The following is an 18,872-nucleotide window of genomic DNA, read 5'->3' on the forward strand; positions in this document are numbered from 1 at the left end:
GGTGTGGTGGTTCATGCCTGTAGTCCCAGCTACTCGGGAGGCTGAGGCAGGAGGATCTCCTGAGTGCAGGACTTTGGGGTTGCTATGAGCTAGTCTGACTGCATGGCACTCTCTCCCAGGCAACAGAGCAAGACTCTGTGTCAAAAATAATAATAATAATAATATCATTCAGAGCACCTTACATTTGTAAATACAATATTCAGTAATCAAAAAAATACCAGGCATAACCAAGTAATAGGACTGAATGTTAAATGATACAAAAGGAACAGAACCACAAGTAACTCAAATGTTGGGGTTATCAGTTAGATACTTTAAAATAATTATGATTCATGAAATAAAGAAAATATATGGCCAGATCATTGCACCACAGAATTGAAAGCTATGAATAAGAATAAAATAGAAATCCTATAAATAAAAAATGCAAGACTAAAATTAAGAACTCAATAAGTAGGTTTAAAAGCAAACTAAATATACAGCTCAAAAGAGAAAAAGTGAGCTGTACAATAGACCAGTAGGTAATAATTAAACTTACTCAAAGAAAGAAAAAAAGCGAAAGTACACTAAAACATACAAGAGGAAAATAGGGCATGATAAAAATGCCTAATGAAATTGATGACATCAGTTTCAAGGGAGATAGAGTAAGCCAATTACAGCCTATGTATCCTACTGATTATTAGTATGATTAAAACCTCTAAGCAAATATAAAAAACAACCACTCCATCTCATATCCATTAGGATAGCTGCTATTAAAACAACAGAAAATGACAACTGTTGGCAAAAATGTACAGAAATTGGAATCCTTGTATACTGTTGGTAGAGATGTAAATGGTAGAGCCACCATGGAAAACAATACATTGGATCCTCAAAAAAATAAAAATTAAATTACATTATGATCCAGCAATTTCACTTGCGGCTATATACCCAAAAGAATTAAAAGCACAAAGAGATATTTGTATACCCATATTGATAGCAGCATTATTCACACTAGCTAAAATATGGAAGCAACTCAAGTGTCCACTGATAGATGAATGGATAAACTAAATGTAGTACACACATATGATGGAATATTACTCAGCCTTAAATAGGAAGGAATTTTGTTATATTCTACAACATAGATGAACTCTGAGGACATTGGGCTAAGTAAAATAAACCAGTCACAAAAAAAAAAACAAATACTGTATTATTCCATTTACATGAGGTACTTAGAGTGGTCAAATTCATGTAGATAGAAGTTGCCAGAGAATAGGGGAAGAAGAATGGAGAGTTATTGATTAGTAAGTATAGAGTTTTAATTTTGCAAGATAGAAAGATTTCTGGAGATGGGTGGTGGTCATGGCTGTGCAACTATCAGAATGTACTTAATTTCACTAAACAGTCCACTTATAAAAAAAAAAAACCATAAGACTCTGAAAAGTAAGAAATAGATTGAGAAGGAGCATTAACACTAAAGAAAGATTATTGTGGTTGTGTGGGTAAGGTCCCTGTGTTTTTTTCTTCTTAGACCCCTAAAGATACCCATCTTTCTGGCCAGATAACAGGGGAAGGGACATCAAGGGAGGATGGGGGAATCTTCTTTTGTTTTTTCCCTTTGCTTTCCTGGCCCTGCATGAGTTCACGTCTGCACTGCTATAGGCAGTGTGACACAGGCAACTAATAATTTGAAAGAAGATCAGTTCTTCTGAATAGATGAACATAAAAGAATGACCCCTGATGTACAAATAGTTGCCTTATTCTCTTTTCTTACTCTCTTTCTTATTCTTAATCCTTATTCTCTTTTCTCTTACCACCTCTCTCAAAAAGTAGTCCCAATCATGTGAAATTGTGTAACAGCCTGGGGAAATAAAACTGAAATAACCCACTTTTTCTTGCCAGAGAAAATGGGAAATGAAACCACAGGGAGCTAGAAAACACAGAGAAATTCCATAGAGTGGGGAACTATAGAAGAGGTCGCTAACTCTGTGTTTAGAACAGTACAAGTACCAGGTTTAACTTTCAGCTGCAAATCTGCAAAACACGCAATAAAGCATAGCAAAAGTTTTGAGAACTGAAATAAGATATAAATAGTACACAAATCTCAGACAAACACACAAGTGGTGTATACAAGAAGCATACCCAAAGAAAATGGCAAAGGCTTTCAGAACTAAATTGACACTAAAAACACCATCACAGATGGTAAGACGAAACTTGTAATCCGAACCTAACTGGGTTGATCACTTACTAAAACAAAACAAAACAAAAACCAATCTTCTCCAAAGTATTTTAATAAGATTCATAATCTTACAATATAATATTGAATATGTCCAACATACAAACCAAAATTATTCAATATACCAAGAAGCAGAAATATCTGGCCAATCCTTAAGGAACAGACAATGAACTGCTGCCAACTCTGATATAAAACATAAGTTGAGGCTCACGCCTGTAATCCTAGCACTTTGGGAGGCCGAGGCAGGCGGATTGCTCAAGGTCAGAAGTTCCAAACCAGCCTGAGCCAGACCCCGTCTCTACCAAAAATAGAAATAAATTAATTGACCAACTAAAAATATATATACAAAAAATTAGCCGGGCATGGTGGCGCATGCCTGTAGTCCCAGCTACTCGGGAGGCTGAGGCAGTAGGATCCCTGAGCCCCGGAGATTGAGGTTGCTGTGAGCCAGGCTGACGCCACGGCACTCACTCTAGCCTGGGCAACAAAGTGAGACTCTGTCTCAAAAAAAAAAAAAAAAACATAAGTTGAAATTATTAAAAACTTTAAGTGGCTATTATAGTTATATTCCATCAGGTAAAAGTGATCCTCCTAGAAACTAATAGAAAAATAAATCCTCAGGAGAGAAATAGAGGGTATAACAAAAGAATCCCATGGAAATTTGAAAATTCAAAATTTCAATATCTGAAATAAAAAGAAAATAAATCACTGGATTGCCCCAACAACAGAATGGAGGCACAGAAAAAAGAATCAGTGAACTTGAAGACAGATCAATAGAAATTACTCAATAAAATGGGAAAAAAGACAAAAAATAAGCAGAGCTTCAGGAACCTCTGAGAATATGTCAAAAGACACAAACCATTGGACTATTAGAAAAAAGAGAAGACAGACATGACACAGACAAAAATTTTAAAGAAATATTGGCCCTAAACTTCAAAAGTTTGGTGAAAGACTTAAATTCATAGGTTTAAGAATCTTAGAAAACACCAAAAAATACATGAAATATATACATTTGCAGACACATCATACTCAAACTGCTGAAAATCAAACACAAAATAATATCAAAAGTAGGGAGAAGAAAATATAGACAAGCAAGTATTCAAATGAAACATATTTTTCAAGAGGTCAAAAAACAAACAACATTTTTAAAGTGCTGATGAAAACTGTCAACCCAGAATTCTATATCCAGGGAAAATAACTTTCAGGAATGAAGATGAGCAAATTTACCTGTGAGATGAATTGAGAATAAGAAAAATTAAAGATTTTCTCTTACCTGTATTTATTTCTTTTCTAATGCTCCTCTTTTCTAGTTGTTTTTTTTGTTTTGTTTTGTAGCTCCAAGTTTCTGACCTCTATTACTTTCCTTTTTTCTGAAGAATTTAACATTTCTTGTAAGACAAGTGTACTGGCAAAAAATGACCTCAATTTTTGTTTGTCTACAAAAGTATTTTTTTTTTGAGACAGAGTCTTGCTTTGTTGCCCAGGGTAGAGTGAGTGCCGTGGCGTCAGCCTAGCTCACAGCAACCTCAAACTCCTGGGCTCAAGCAATCCTTCTGCCTCAGCCTCCCGAGTAGCTGGGACTACAGGCATGTGCCACCATGCCCGGCTAATTTTTTCTATAAATATTAGTTGGCCAATTAATTTCTTTCTATTTATAGTAGAGACAGGGTCTTGCTCTTGCTCAGAATGGTTTCGAACTCCTGACCTCTAGCAATCCGCCCACCTCGGCCTCCCAGAGCTAGGCTTACAGGCGTGAGCCACCATGCCTGGCCAGAAAGTATTTCTAATTCACTCTGTAAGGATACAGAATTTGAGGTTGATCATGCTTGTCTTTCAACACTTTAAATATTTCGCTCACTCTCTATTTGCTAGCATAGTTTCTGAAAAGAAATTAAATGTAATTTTTATCCTTGTTCCTCTATAAATAAGATTGTTTTTCCTCTTGCTTCTGTCAAGATATTTTCCTTGTCTTTGCTTTTCTGTAGTTTGACTATGACATGCACAGCATAGATTTTTGGTATTTATTCTGCTTGGTGTTCTCTGAGCTGCCTAGATCTGTGGTTTTGTGTCTATCATTAATTGTGAAAATTTCTCAGTCATTATTGCTTCAAACATTCTTCTGCTTTTTTCTCATTTTTCCCCTTCTGATATTCCCATTATTTGTGTGTTACACCTTTTGTAATTGTCCTACAATTTTTGGATATTCTGTTCTTTTTCATTCTTTTCTCTTTGCATTTCAGTTTTTGAAGTTTCTATTGACATTTCTTCAGGCTCACTGATTTTTTTTCCTCAATTATGTCCAGTCCATTGATGGACCCATCAAAAAGCATTCTTTATTTCTATTCCAGTGTTGCTGATTTTTAGCATTTATTTTTTATTCTTTCTTTGAATTTCCATCTGTATGCCTACATTACCCAAATATTCTTACAAGTTGTTCACTTTTTGCATTAGTGTCTTTAGCAGATTAATCATAGCTGTTTTAAATTCCAGGTCTGATAATTCTAACATCTCTGTCACGTCTGAGTCTGATTCTGATGCTTACTCTGTGTCTTCAAAGTGTAGTTTTTGTCTTTCAGTGTGCCTTGTAATTTTTTGTTGTTGTTGAAATACAAACATGATTAACTGGGCACAGGAATTTAGGTTAAAAGGTCATTAGCATAAGGTTTTATCTGGCTAAGGGTTAGGCTATATTATCGTTTGCTGTATCTGTGAGGTGTCAGAGGCTAATATTTCCTCTGGAGTCCTTATTTTTATCTCCCCTGCTATCTTTGGGGCTCCCTAGTGACTTCTCCTTCAATAAGGTCTCAGATGTGCAGTTCTTTTAGTTGTAGTCCCCTGTTATTTTATAGGAACCCTACTGAAGCGATGGCAAGGTGTTGTGGGAAGGGCAGCGCACGATAGTTCTGTGAGTTAACCTGTCTTCTAGTGAGACTGTGCCCCTGCACCATGACCTTCACAAGTGCTCTGAGGTTTTCTTCCTCCCTCCTTAGCTGAGACAGGAAGCCTAAAGGGGGCTGAAGTTGGGTATTTCCCTTCCCCAAGTCAGTTATGCTCTGGTAAAACCCCAGCCTATTGGGCTCTGGAAAAATGGTTTCTCACAAAGACAGGCCTTGTTAAGAAGAACAGAATGCTTTATGTGTACTTCAAAATGACTACTTCCCCCTCCACCAACCAGAATCACAAAGGAATTTTGCTCCAATCTCCACTGTGAGAGCGTGGTAGGGCTCCTAAAAGTAAAACAAAAATGTGGGTCCCGCTGGAATTTTTAATACTCAAACTTGTCCACACTGAGCCTCCAGCAATTTGCCAATTACAGTTTAGACTTTCCTACCCCATTACTGATTCCCACAGAGGGTTCTGCTCCAGTAGTTGTAATACTCCGTGTCTGCCTGCTTGCCTCTCCAATTTGGGGGGCAGTGATTTGTCCTTTGACTTCAGTTCTTTGGTAAATCTCATAAGAGTTCTTGATTTGGGGTTTATTCAGGTTTTTTCTTGTTGTGTGGATGGGTGTGATGACTTCTAAGCATGTTACATGCTGGATGAGAAACCACAAATTCAGATAGCCACAACACATCCAGTCATGTTCAACCTTCTTAATAATTAGTTATCCACAGACAACAAACAATTCATCATTGCTGTCGATTCTGCCAAGAATGCTACAGTCCCTCATTACAAATTTTAGTGCCCTCCTATCTCTGAACAGTCACTCTAACCCCCGAGTTTGCTTGTCTTTTTCTTAAAATCAAAATACAAATATCACAGTCTTAGGCCTTTAAATTATTGGGAGATAGTCTGATAAAAAGCTACACTGCTTGTGATAATACTTAATAGTTTATCCTTTTAAATGTGGTAAGTGTTTTAGGTCAAAACGGTAGCTAACTTGCTCTTTGGTTATGTGATCAGCATTCCTTGCTCTGTTGTATTTTCCCACCTACACAAAGACTGCACCTAACAGCTCTTTCCTCTGCAGAAAGGTTTTCTACTTCCCAGTAATACAGATTTTGCCTTTCTTTTAGACAACAGTGTCACCCATGGTTGTGAAGATGCTGGCCACATAGCACTGCTGGAAGTTCTTCCTGCCTCTGAAGCCATGAAATAAATGACTTTGGCTTCCAAGGACCCCCAGGTAAGTTGAGAAGTTCTACTCCTACTGCTAAAACTAATACTTTAATCTTTAACTCTCACAGAACTAAACGTACTTTTTTTCCAAATTTTTATACTACCATATACTATAGCACTTGCTCATATCCCAAGTCTTTAAATATTCCGAGTTAACCTCTGGAAAAGAGAGAGGGTGATGAGAAAGTTGCTCCTATAGAAAATGTACAAAGTTTTTCAGCAGAATTGTTTCTGAGCATTGGCTGAGGCTGCGGATAGTCTGTCACTGAGAAAGAGGTTGATTGGATCTCGGCTTTAAATACTGCTCGTGATGACCTCCATTCCTAGGATCTCTGTCCATTTTTATTACACAGGGTAGAATGTTCACACTTTATTCTTTTAAGTACAACCCAGATTCAGTGCATTAATATCACTCTTTATTGTTTTAATCTCAGCGCCTGGCAGATAATACACGCTCAGTATTTGTTAAATGTAAGTGGCTTTGTCTGATGAGAAAATATCAACATGATAAACAGTAGAATCATGCTCTAAAGATTTAGAAAATCAAACACTCACTATATGACAATGTTACATTGGGGCAATCCTAAACCACCCACTGGTGCCAGAACAAAGAGAAGAAAAATCAAGGTCAGCTAGAAAGTCTGGCAGGAAAAGAGCATTCCTTTCTCTCAAGTTCTATGATAGTCATTTGTTAGAATTACAGCTTGCTGTGGGTTTTTGTTAAAGTGTCAAAGAATTCCAAGGCTTAATAAGACCCCATTAACCATTGCCTACACCCAAGGTACAGTGGGTGGTCCAGGCATGATGGAGAGAGAAATTGATCTCAATGAAGTCAAAGGACTAGAAAACACAGTATAAAGAGGATTGAGAACACTTTCTAATTCCCAGCATGAGGGAGCTAGCAATTCTAAAAAGAGCATTCCTATGTAATCCAAAGCCAATTCTGCATTTTTTTATGAGAACAAATGCCAGGGTGCAAACATAAGTCATATCTCCTGATTTTCATTACAAAATATTTAAAAATCACCAGCACAAACCAGTTTCAAATTTGACCCAATGAGCCAAGTAAATGGGCTTGAGTTTCTCCATTTTTTCTCAAAAATATATTAAATTACCATAATAACAAGAAAAAGTTAGCAAAATCTGAGGCAAGCTACACAAAAACCATTTAGATAATAACTAGCACCAGCACAATTTAAAATGGTAGCTCTTCTAAGTAACACCAGGACTTCCTAGTATTCATGGTTGAAGCGTCCTCCCTCTTCATTTGCCAGTACTTATGTCTTGATAATGCTAATAGTTTCTCTATCTGGAAAAGTTCAGTAAAAAGCTTCAACTAAAATATATTCTAGTTAGAGAGATAGAATGAACAATATTTGATAGCATAACACAGTGACTATAATCAACAATAAATTAGAGTATACTTTAAAGTAACTAAAAGAGTGGAAGTAGAAAGTTCCTAACACAAAGAATACCTGGGCGATGAATGCCTCAATTACCCTGATTAGCTCACATTATATACCTGTATCAAAACATCATGTGTATCTGATAAATATATACAACTATTATGTACTCATGATAATTTTTAAACATTTTTTAAATTGTATCATATGATGTTTTCATTTGCATGATGTAAAGAAGAAAGGATCAAGACTAGATTATTCTAAACAAATTTTAATACAGTAATTTATATTGTCACAGTTATTCTTTGCAAATGGATACAAATGCTGTTTTTAAAATACTTGAAATTAAGGTTCTATATTAGAAACCATTTTCTCTCAGCAATTCTGTTTAGTTTATTATTATGCTTAGTGTATTCGTTCTTTAGGGCTGGCTGCCATAACAATACCTCAGATAAGGCAGCTTAAACAACAGAAATTTGTTTTCTCATGGTTCTGGAGGGTAGAAGTCCAAGACCAAGATGTCAGCAGGTTCACTGCTTCTGAGGTCTCTCTCTTTGGTTTGCAGATGGCTGCCTTCTGCTTGTGTCCTCACGTGGTCATCTCTGGGTCTGTGTTGTCGGTGTCCTAACCTCTTCTTATAAGAACCCTAGTCACATTGGATTAGGGCCCCCCACGTGACCTCATTTCACCTCAGTTACCTCTTTCAAGACCCTGTGTCCATTCAGCTCATAGCACTCAGCAAGTCTATCATCGTATGATACGAAGGAATGCTTTGCCATATCTGAACCTCATTAATCATAACTTCGGACCTAGCAGAGTCCAATCTAAGGACTTTTTTTTTATTTCAGCATAATAAGGGGGTACAAATGTTAAAGTTACATACATTGTCACTGCCTTCCCTCCCCCCTTGATTCAGAGCTTCAAGTATGTCCATGCCCCCGACAACGCACAATGCCCTTATAATGTATATATATAAACCCATCCCCTCTCCCCCTACCTGCCCGACATCCGATAAATGGTTTTTTTATAACATTTTGGTTAGATTTTATAATTTTCCCTTTATTTAGCAAAGGTTAGAGTACACCCTTCCCCTCCACACTGTTTGCCACGTCTCTAAGATGTGGGTCTATCCTCCAACCCCCCGAATCTCTGCTGAACACCACCACCCTTTGAGCACCATATTGAAAATCAGTCAGTACCAATGTGATGGTGAGTACATATGGAGCCCATTTTTCTGATCTTGTGTCACCTCACTTTGGATAATGAGCTTAAGCTCAAGCCAGGATAATATAAATGGTGTTAGCCCACTGTTGTTTCTTAGAATTGAGTAATATTCCATTGTAAACATATGCCAAATTTTAATTAGCCAGTCATGAATTGACGGGCACTTGGGTTGTTTCCACGTCCTTGCAATAGTGAATTGTGCTGCCAAAAATATTCGGGTGCAGATGTCTTTATAATAGAATGTCTTATGCTCTTTTGGGTAGATGCCTAATAATGCTATTGTGGGTCAAATGGTATTTCTATTTTAGCTGTTTGAGGTACCTCCAACTTCTTTTCCACAAAGATTGCACCAATTTGCAGTCCCACCAGTAGTGTAAGAGTGTTCTTGTCTCTCCACATCCTCGCCAGCATTTATTGCTTTGGGATTTCTTGATATGGGCCAATCTCACTGGGGTTAGATGATATTTCATTGTGGTTTTGATTTGCATTTCTCTAATGATTACAATCTAAGGACTTCTGAAAGAGTAATTCCCAGACACATTCCAAAAAGCAAAACCATATGCAGTTTTTGCCTTCCATTTTTATTTTTATATTATTTAACTCTTTTTCTTTGACAAATAAATTATGTAATTATATTCTGGGACTCAGAATTCTAGATTAACCATGAGATGAAGAAAATTTCCTAATATATGGACATAAGCAAAAAAAAAACCAACAGAATGTTAGTATATAATATCTGCTAAATTTGTTGTGATTGATCAATTTTTTCTGGGTGTGTGCGTGTGTGTGTATTCCTTTACTTTATCTTCATATATGCTAGTAGCTTTATTTAGAAGGATAGTAACTTATTGTCTCTTCTTTTATAATTTCAGATCAGCCTCTAAATGTCTTTGAAGGAGACAGCAACTTTTAAATGAGTGAAGAGGAAGTCAAATTACATTATGAAAAGTTGGTTCAACCAATATTTCCTAAAGAATAGGAGAGCAGCTCAATTGATAAAGACTGGTGGTATTAAATAATAAAAGTTAGATTATGTGTATTGCTGCTATAGGCTGAATGTCCGTACCCGTACCAAAAAAATTCAATGTGTATTGCTGCTATAGGCTGAATGTTTGTACCCCTACCAAAAAAATTCATATGTTGAGAGCCTAACTTCCAATGTAATGGTTGTAGGAGGTGAGGCCTTCAGGAGGTGATGTCATGAGGGTGGAGCCCCCATGCATGGAATTAGAGCCTTTATTAATAGGACCTCAGAGAGCTCTCCCACTGTTTTCCACTACTTGAGTGTACGTACACTGAGATGACAACAGTCTACAACCTGGAAAAGGGCCCTTGCCACCCCTGACCACTCTGGCACCCTGACCTCAGGGTTCCAACCTCCAGAACTAGGAGAAATAAATTTCTGTTGTTCATAGGCCATCCATCCAGTTTATGGTATTCTATTACAGCAGCTTAAAGTAAGATAATCACTAACTAAAAACACTCTCCACCTACTCTTACTCCTGCTAAACAATGAAAAAAATTATTTGAGGCTGACTTATGGCTGTGGTTATAGTTCAAATTACTTTAATTCAATAGAGATTTGAATGTAGAGAGCATCATTTTCAAAACTGAATGTCAGAATAATCTTTACTTTACCCCTGCTAGATTTATTCATGGATGGTTTTGCTCAATTGCCTTTGCTTCCAGCTTGGCTTCCTCAGAGTTTGAACATATTGCTGTTCCCATAGGAATTATAACAAATAAATTATAGTAACCAATACCTATTCTCCATAGTAAAATAATTTTGGAAAAAGCAGTTGGCTTCATGAAGCTCTTACAAGGGATGTAAAATAGAAAAAGAGGACTAGGTTACTCGAAGGGAAATTTTTAAATCTTTAAGCTGCCAAATAGTTTTTGTTCATTTATTGTCTCTGTCCTCAATGAGTTGGAGATCCTGAAAATCAGGAGACTTTGTTCTATAAATCTGAGCAGAAAGAATAAATAGCCCACTTCCCAAGAGAAGCTTGTTTTGAAAGCTGCTTCTCGAGAGACAGCAAGATCTTAGAATGTACTTTAAATACCGAGACCTATCCATGCAACATGTTTGCAATATATGCTGTGAGGAAATATAGCAGAGTTTAAATATTAAAATTTAACCCTAACCAATCAATATATGTTTAATTAACATTGTTGTCCTGCAGTAAAATTGTTATATAAGTTTCTGTGCAAAAATGCAGAGGTATCCTTATGTCTATATATGGAAACTTTAGGGTTTTATTACAAAATAAATGTGTTTCAAAAAATGAAAAATATTGAAAGAACAATAACAAATACTAAAAATTCTATCGTTCTGAAATGATCACTGTTAATATTTTAGAATGTTCCTATCAATCTTTTCTCTGTCCTTACTCTTGAGTATAAATGAATATATATTGTTCAACTACACAAAATAAAGGTTCTTCATTCTTATTGCATTATTTTTTCTTTGAACTTCCATTAAGTGCAGCATTAATCATATTGTTGTTTCCTTGTACGTGATGAGTCATTTTTCTCTTACCTACTGTTTCCAAGATTTTTTCTTTGTCCGTGTCTATCAACAATTTGATTGTGATGTGTGTTGGTGAGGATTTCATTGTGTTTGTCCTCCTTCTGGTTCATTGAACTTTTTGGATTTGTAAATTTGTGTTTTTCATCAAATATGGGAAGTTTTCAACCATTATTTTTTCAAATATTTTTCAACTTCTTTCTCTCCCTCTTCTCTGTGTCTCCCCCTTTGTGTGTGCTAATATTCTGAATTACTCTTGTTATTTTTCTGAACTCTTTTATTCTGTGTTCTTAAGATGGATCATTTCTATTAAACCACACATTTGCTGATTTTCAATTCTGTAATTACAAATCTATTTTGCCTCTTTAGTAAATTTATCATTTTTGGTTATCGTATGTTTCAACTCTAGAATTTCTATTGGTTATTTTTTTAAGATTATTATCTCTTCTTTGTTGAGTCATTGTAATTATGTTTCCATTTAATTCCTTAAACATTGTTTTCTTTAGTTTTTCAAACTTATTCATATAGCTGCTTTGAACACTTTGTCTACTCAGTCCAGCATCTAAGCCCAGTCAGAGCCAGTTTCCATTGATTGCTTTTGTTTTTCATCATGAGTATTGATCACTTTTCTGAATTTTTATTTATTTTTTTGTTTATTTAAAATTGTACATTTTAGATAATATACTGTAGTAATTCTGCTTTCTAATTTTTCCCCCAGGGCAGTTCCATTTACTGTTACTGTTTGGTTTTTTATCTGTTTATTAACTTGCCTGGACTACATCTATGAAATCTAATGTCTCCATATTGTACAGCCACTGATATCTCTGCTTAGTTTTTTATTCTTATTTTTATTTATATTTTTTTTTTAGACAGAGTCTCACTCTGTTGCTTGGGCTAGAGTGCCGTGGCATCAGCCTAACTCACAGCAACCTCAAATTCCTGGGCTCAAGCAATCCTGCCTCAGCCTCCTGAGTAGCTGAGACTACAAGGCATGTGCCACTGCACCCAGCTAATTTTTTCTATTTTTAGTTGTTTGGCTAATTTCTTTCTATTTATAGAAGAGACAGGCTCTGGCTCTTGCTCAGGCTGGTCTCGAACTCCTGAGCTCAAGCAATCCTCCACCTCAGCCTCCCAAAGTGGTAGGATTACAGGTGTGAGCCGCCGCATCTGGCCTTATTTTCTATTTTTAAACCTGGTTTTGTATGGGTATCCCTCTATCCGGATAGCTTAGTGGTCAGACAGCGGTTAGTTAGACGTTGTGCTCAAATGCAGTGAACCAGTAAAGCTTTTCTGCTCTGCTAATAGAGCTCTGTGTATTGAAGAACATGTTCTAAGTTCAGGCACTTTTGAAGTCTTTCCTTGCTTTTAATTTCTTCCAGAGTCTCTTGTGTTTCTCTTCTGCATGTGTGTGCAAACTCCAGTCAGTCAGCAATATATGGAGATCTCACCTATTGCTGTCCCATTTCTCACATCTTCCTATTAAATATCTTTTTAGACTGTTTTTATTTTTTGAGGGGTGGGGGGAATGAGAGCAACCCCAAACAATAATGTCACAGATCCCCACTGTTCTTACTCTAAGATTATTCATTTTCATGAATAGACAGAGAATTGTTTTTGCTTTTGGTCAATTTCCAGAGTTATAAAATGGTTGTTTTTAACTATTTTGTTTAGTTTTATAGCTTCTTTGGGACACAGAATTTGCCAACCTGCTCACAGCACTCTATCTCACTTGTTATATACTATCAATTATTACTAAGATGATTGCCAAAAGTTATTTTTAAGTCCATAATTTACTTGTTGAAATTCTACTGTAAGACAGAACTTTCACTTCTCCATTTATTTATAAATTCCTTTATGTATTTATTAGATATAAATTTATGCATTTTTAATTTATTAAATGATTATAGTCTACTGCTCTACTGGCCAAACAGAAGCTTCTCGTGCTAACTTCTGTGTCCGTTAGACTCATTTATATCATTCTTTGATTTCTTTAAGTTATAGAACAATTCTAGTTTTCAAGTTTATCTAATACTTACTTTTACCCAGTCCTAGAATCAGGCACCTTTCCATGAAGCCCTGGTTTATTTTAGAGAGAAATAAAATTTAGAAAGCATTACATGAGTCCTAAGTGATCTCATTGCTTTTGAAGTGTCATTATATGTAATCTTCTACAGATTGAATTTGTGCCCCCAAAATTCATATGTTGGATCCCTAATCTCCAATGTGACTGTATTTGGACATAGAGCCTGTAGATGATAATTAAGGTTAAATGAGGTCATAAAGGTGAGGCGCTCTCACCCAAGAGGGCTGGTGCCTAATAATAAGAGGAAGAGACATCAGCATGCTCCTTCTCCACCATGTGAAGTCAAGTGAGAAGCGGCTGTCTACAAGCCAGGAAGAGAGCAGAAAACCAAATCAACTTGCACCTTGATCTTGGACTTTCCAGCCTCCAGAACTGTGAGAAATAAATCTGTATGGTTTAAGCCACCCAGTCTGTAGTACTTTGTTACGGCAGCCCAAGATGACTAAGCTGACTAAGATATAGCCATCTCAGCGGAGTGTTGGAACAAAAATACACATACATATACATGCATGCACACACACATATATATACACACATACATAAATGCATTTGTATGTATTCTATATCTACCTACATATTCATTGATATATATCTATCCATCTATATATTTATTTATTCATCTATTTATAATATTCTGAGTTCAGGTTAAAGAAGAATTTATAAAGAGACATGACAGTTATATGCAATTCATGATTTTTGACTGGAACTTGGGTAAGAAGGAAAAATTACCACAAATGATATTTTTGACACGATTGGCAATATTTGAATACAAACTCAGCATACTATTATATTTTGCTTTGATAATCATACTTGGTTACATAAAAGAAAATTTTTGTTCTTAGAAAATACACAATGATAAATTTAGGGGAAAGTGCGTGGTATCTGCAGTTCAGAAAAAGGAGGAAAGGTGATGGATCAAATACTAAATGAATAAAGGAGGGAGAGTAGTTCTTGTGATTATTTTTATGTACCTTTTAAATTACATCAAAATTAAAATGTACAAAAATCACTTCTAACATCTATTTTGCTAATTATGAAAACATATGTATTCTATATCTAGAGTTGATTGGAAATAAATACAGCTGAAGAGCTTATAAGAGTAAGTTCATAACTCTTGATTGTTGTCTTCCAGGAACTAATTTTCCACACCTAAAGTACGTATTACTAATAGGGGTGACTGACCTTCCCTAAGATATAAATTAAAATTTGCACTTACACACTGAGAAAGAGAGAGGGACTGAGAGAGATAGAAACAGAGAGAGACAGAGAAAGGTGGTTAATGTATGGATAAATGGATGGATAGATAGATGGGTATCACAAGTAAGAGGAAATAACCAACACCACAACCATAAGGAACTGGTAATCCCAGAATTCCTTAACTACATGCACAGTGTAATTTGTGCTAGAACGCAAAGTCACACACTATTTTCTAAAGATACATCTTTTCCTGGGATGCACAGAGCTCAATTCATGAAAGGCAACTAGCCATGTGGGGTAACTTGAAATTCACATTTTTAGGGACTCTCTATCAATCCAAGTTGACACATGGAGCTGCTAATATCCTCTAACTACAACCCAGTGATGGAACTGACCCTTCAACAAAGGAGCATATTTTGACAATTGAGATAGCTAAATTGGGGGCCATATATTTATTTGCTCAAAAAATGAGTCTCATTTGGACAGTTCTCCAGTAGACTTTCCTCCATAGTTCCTTATGTTTCTATGTAAACTCTGCCTCTGGGAACTCAGCAAAGAAAAGAGAAACACTTAGTTCCTCCCCAGGGCCTGTATTTTTAAATCAGGAAATAATGTAAGGATTAAAGAAAGGCAAAGGAAAGAGAGGTGTGGGTGATTGTTTCCAAGCTGTGTCATTTTCCTGTATGAGACATACTGAAGGGCCCTTCACTCCCCAATGAGCTCAATGAGATACTTTCTATGAGAAAAGTCTAGGATATCCTAACTAACTTGAAAGCACCATCTTCCCCCAGCTTAATATATTGTTTCTATTATTCCAGAAAAAAAATCTGAAACATAATTTATTCAATTAACATTTATAGAGCAACCAAAATGCCCCAAATATAGTACAAGTGACTGAAGATACACTTATAAATAAGTGTATCTGCCCTCAAATCATTTGGTATGGCCAGGACAATTATAGGATGTGGACTTTATACACATTTTCATTCTCCCACCTCTGCCTGTGGTTCCATACTCCATTCATATTCAATTACTTGCAGTCCCTGAAATAATTTTTGCTAACCTTATACCCTTACCAGAATAACTCAACTTCACGTTTCAAAAATAATCATTGTATTAAGAAATTACTAACTGCTATGCATTAAGCCATTCAAATTTCAAAGCAACCATCTAAGGTGGTTTCCATTAATCATCTACATTTTCTAGTTGAGGAAAGTAAAACTCAGATAATTTGAGAATCTGAAATTTGACTAATTTCAAAAGTGGCATTATCAATCACATCTGAGCTATTTCTACGAGATTTAGCAAAGAACCCAGAATATAATTTAAAAATCAGTATATAATTAAGGGATCCGTAAATGTTAGTTGATTAGAGATAAGATAATTTCTCATGTGTCACCTGTCCTCTTCAGATTTCCACAAGCTTATAGATCTCTAAACATACTGCCTGGTCTTACACGGTTTTCCCAAGTTGGAGGCCTTTTAATCAGAGTTAGAAACTATTTTTTCAGCTGCATTTAGGAAGAGAGAGGGACCGAGGATCATAGAGAAAATGTTCTTGTGGTTCTATACTCCTCCCAACCATCCTATTTATTTATAGGTCCTGATCGTTGAGTGATGTCTCTGAGGATACAAGATGATTGCAGATTTTCCACAGTAAGGTCTGATGCACCTTATGGAGGGTCTCTGGGGGCTGCTTCTCTCACCTCTCGCTGTGATCCTCAGATAGTTTAGGGCAGATAGAGGGATTTTCCAGAATTTTGGCCATTTCAAGTGAATTTTTCAGTTCTTATAAGAGACTGGATTGTCAAATCACTGATTCTTTCCTATGACACTCCCTTTTCCTTTCTGTAATCCAGGGTCCAAAAAGAAAAGAAAATATTTCATAAATTCAGGTAGTTGTTTTCTGCCTCTATCATGTATAACCAGTTAGCTTTTTGAGAGTTCATGAACGCCAAACCTGGTTAGTTACCCACCTAATTAGCTACAATGTCTGCTGTTGCTAACCCTGTGACAGGCTTATTAAATATTCTCCATACACTGTGAGAGAGGTTCCCTGTGCCCCATTTTATGGATGAGAAGGCCTAGCTCTGGGGATATATAATTCGCATAAAGAAACAAAGGTAATGTAACAGAGCCAGGACTCTAAAAATGGCAGTAAACTCCAGACCTCTGTTTAACTTGATGCAGCCTGTTGGCATTTTATGTGAAAATGACCTGGTTGTTTTAGTTGGCAACAAGCTAAATGTGAGCCAACACTTCATTGTTATTTCTTAAAAAGTAACTTATTCTCAGGATTTATTCATTCTTAGGCAATTGGTATTAAATTTGTGGTGCTTAATTCATGTCTGGGCTCCCACATTAAGATGTACTTGACAAGAAGCTGTAGACCTCAAAAATGTGCATTAAAATGGGAAGGAACGCAGAATCCAGGCACAGAAGACGTAATTAAAGAAATCAAGTGAATACATGTACTTTAGATGAAAAGAAGTAGATGGCACATAATTACCAGAATGAGTTCTTATTTGGAAAAAAAAAAAAGAAAAAGAAAAGCTAGGAAGGAAAAAGACTGAAAGCATGGAAAAACCTGGCAAACGTCATCTACACTAACTGTCCACGATTCACGTAACCAGAAATAAAGTCATATTAAGAATCATGCTCCCACTGATATGACTCAGGGAGAAGGGCACGTTGCCTCTGTGGTGTTCTTTCTTGAAACCCATACTAATTTGAAAACGTCAGACAAACCAAATTGAGGGGCTTTCTGCAAAATGACTGCTATTCAAAAGTGACAAAGTCATAACAGATAAGGAAAGATGGAGAAATTGTTGCAGATTGGAGAAGACTAAAGAAATATGATGACTAAATGCAAACCCTATTATCTTAGGGTTATGGAACAGAAAAAAGACATTACCAGAAAAACTGGGGATATACAAAGTAGATCCATAGTTCACTAAATAGTATTGTATCCATGTTAATTTCTGAGTTTTGATAAATATATCAAGGTTATGTAAAATCTTAAAATTAGAGGAGACTGGGGAAAAGGTACATATGGGAATATTCAGTACCCTTTCAAATGTTTTGTAAATTGAAAGTGATTTCAAAATACCCAGTTTAAAAATATTTTTGTTTTGAAAACAAAAAACAATAACAAGGACCTAGTACCTTTGTGAAGGTACTAAAGCTTTTCTCTAACCTGAGTAATGAATATTTATTAACTGTATACTATATGTAAAGCCCTGTTTCAAGTGCTTTATGTATTGTACTTCACATTAAAGCCCATTAACTCTGTGAAGTAAGTACTATTATAATTCTCATTTTTAGCTAAAAAAAAATAATAACTGAGATGTAGAAATGTAACTTCCTGAAAGTCACAAAGCTTACAAATTAAGATCCCAGATTCAAGCACTGCCAGTTTGACTCAAGAGCAAAACAGACTAAATAACATGCTATTTTCTAACCCTAGGACAATCCATTATTGAGTGGGATAGAATAGGCACACAGCCCAAGAAACCCACTGTTGTACACATGTACCAGTTCTCTTCTTCCTTATTAATAGGATCATCAGCAGGACACTATAGCCCATCCTCCTCTGACAAGTAATAAGACTTTTAGCTAGGCATACGCATCAGCTGTACTTCTTAGCATTCATTGCAACGAGGCGTGATCACGTGCCTGGGTCTTCCCAGTGAAGAGTGGGATGTGGAGCCCTTCCCTGCACAATCCGCGTTCTTTCCCCTTCCACAGAGTGGCTGCAGCCGATTGACACTCCCTAATGGGTGGCAGTTGCAGGATGGAATTAAATGCCCACTGACCAGCAGCACCAAATAAGACTGTTATAAAAGTGAAAAATGTATTTTGTTATTCAGCATTATCCATTTTTTTTGGCTCTCCTTGATTCTGCAGTTGATTAAACTATTAGATGAAAAAAAATATGTCTGGGAGAGAGGAAAGGTACAGGTCATTTATAGAGAAAGACCAGCTAGGGATAAGAATAATAAACACATGAATAAAATTGAGTAAAGACTAGAGTGCTCAGGTAATGGTAAAATACACACACACATTGCTGGGGCCTAAGTTACATGTTCGGTAAGTTGAATCTGGTTGTGGAGG

At 36.2% G+C, this 18,872-nt stretch overlaps 1 protein-coding gene across 1 annotated transcript in view; it reads left to right on the plus strand.

Moving 5' to 3' along the window:
* The window catches only part of CD163L1 (CD163 molecule like 1), a 170,016-nt gene that overhangs the window by 85,764 nt on the left and 65,380 nt on the right, over positions 1-18,872 (plus strand). The window lies entirely within an intron of this gene.

This window comes from Microcebus murinus, chromosome 10 (genome assembly GCF_040939455.1).
Source record: "Microcebus murinus isolate Inina chromosome 10, M.murinus_Inina_mat1.0, whole genome shotgun sequence".
In the NCBI taxonomy this organism is placed as follows: domain Eukaryota; kingdom Metazoa; phylum Chordata; class Mammalia; order Primates; family Cheirogaleidae; genus Microcebus; species Microcebus murinus.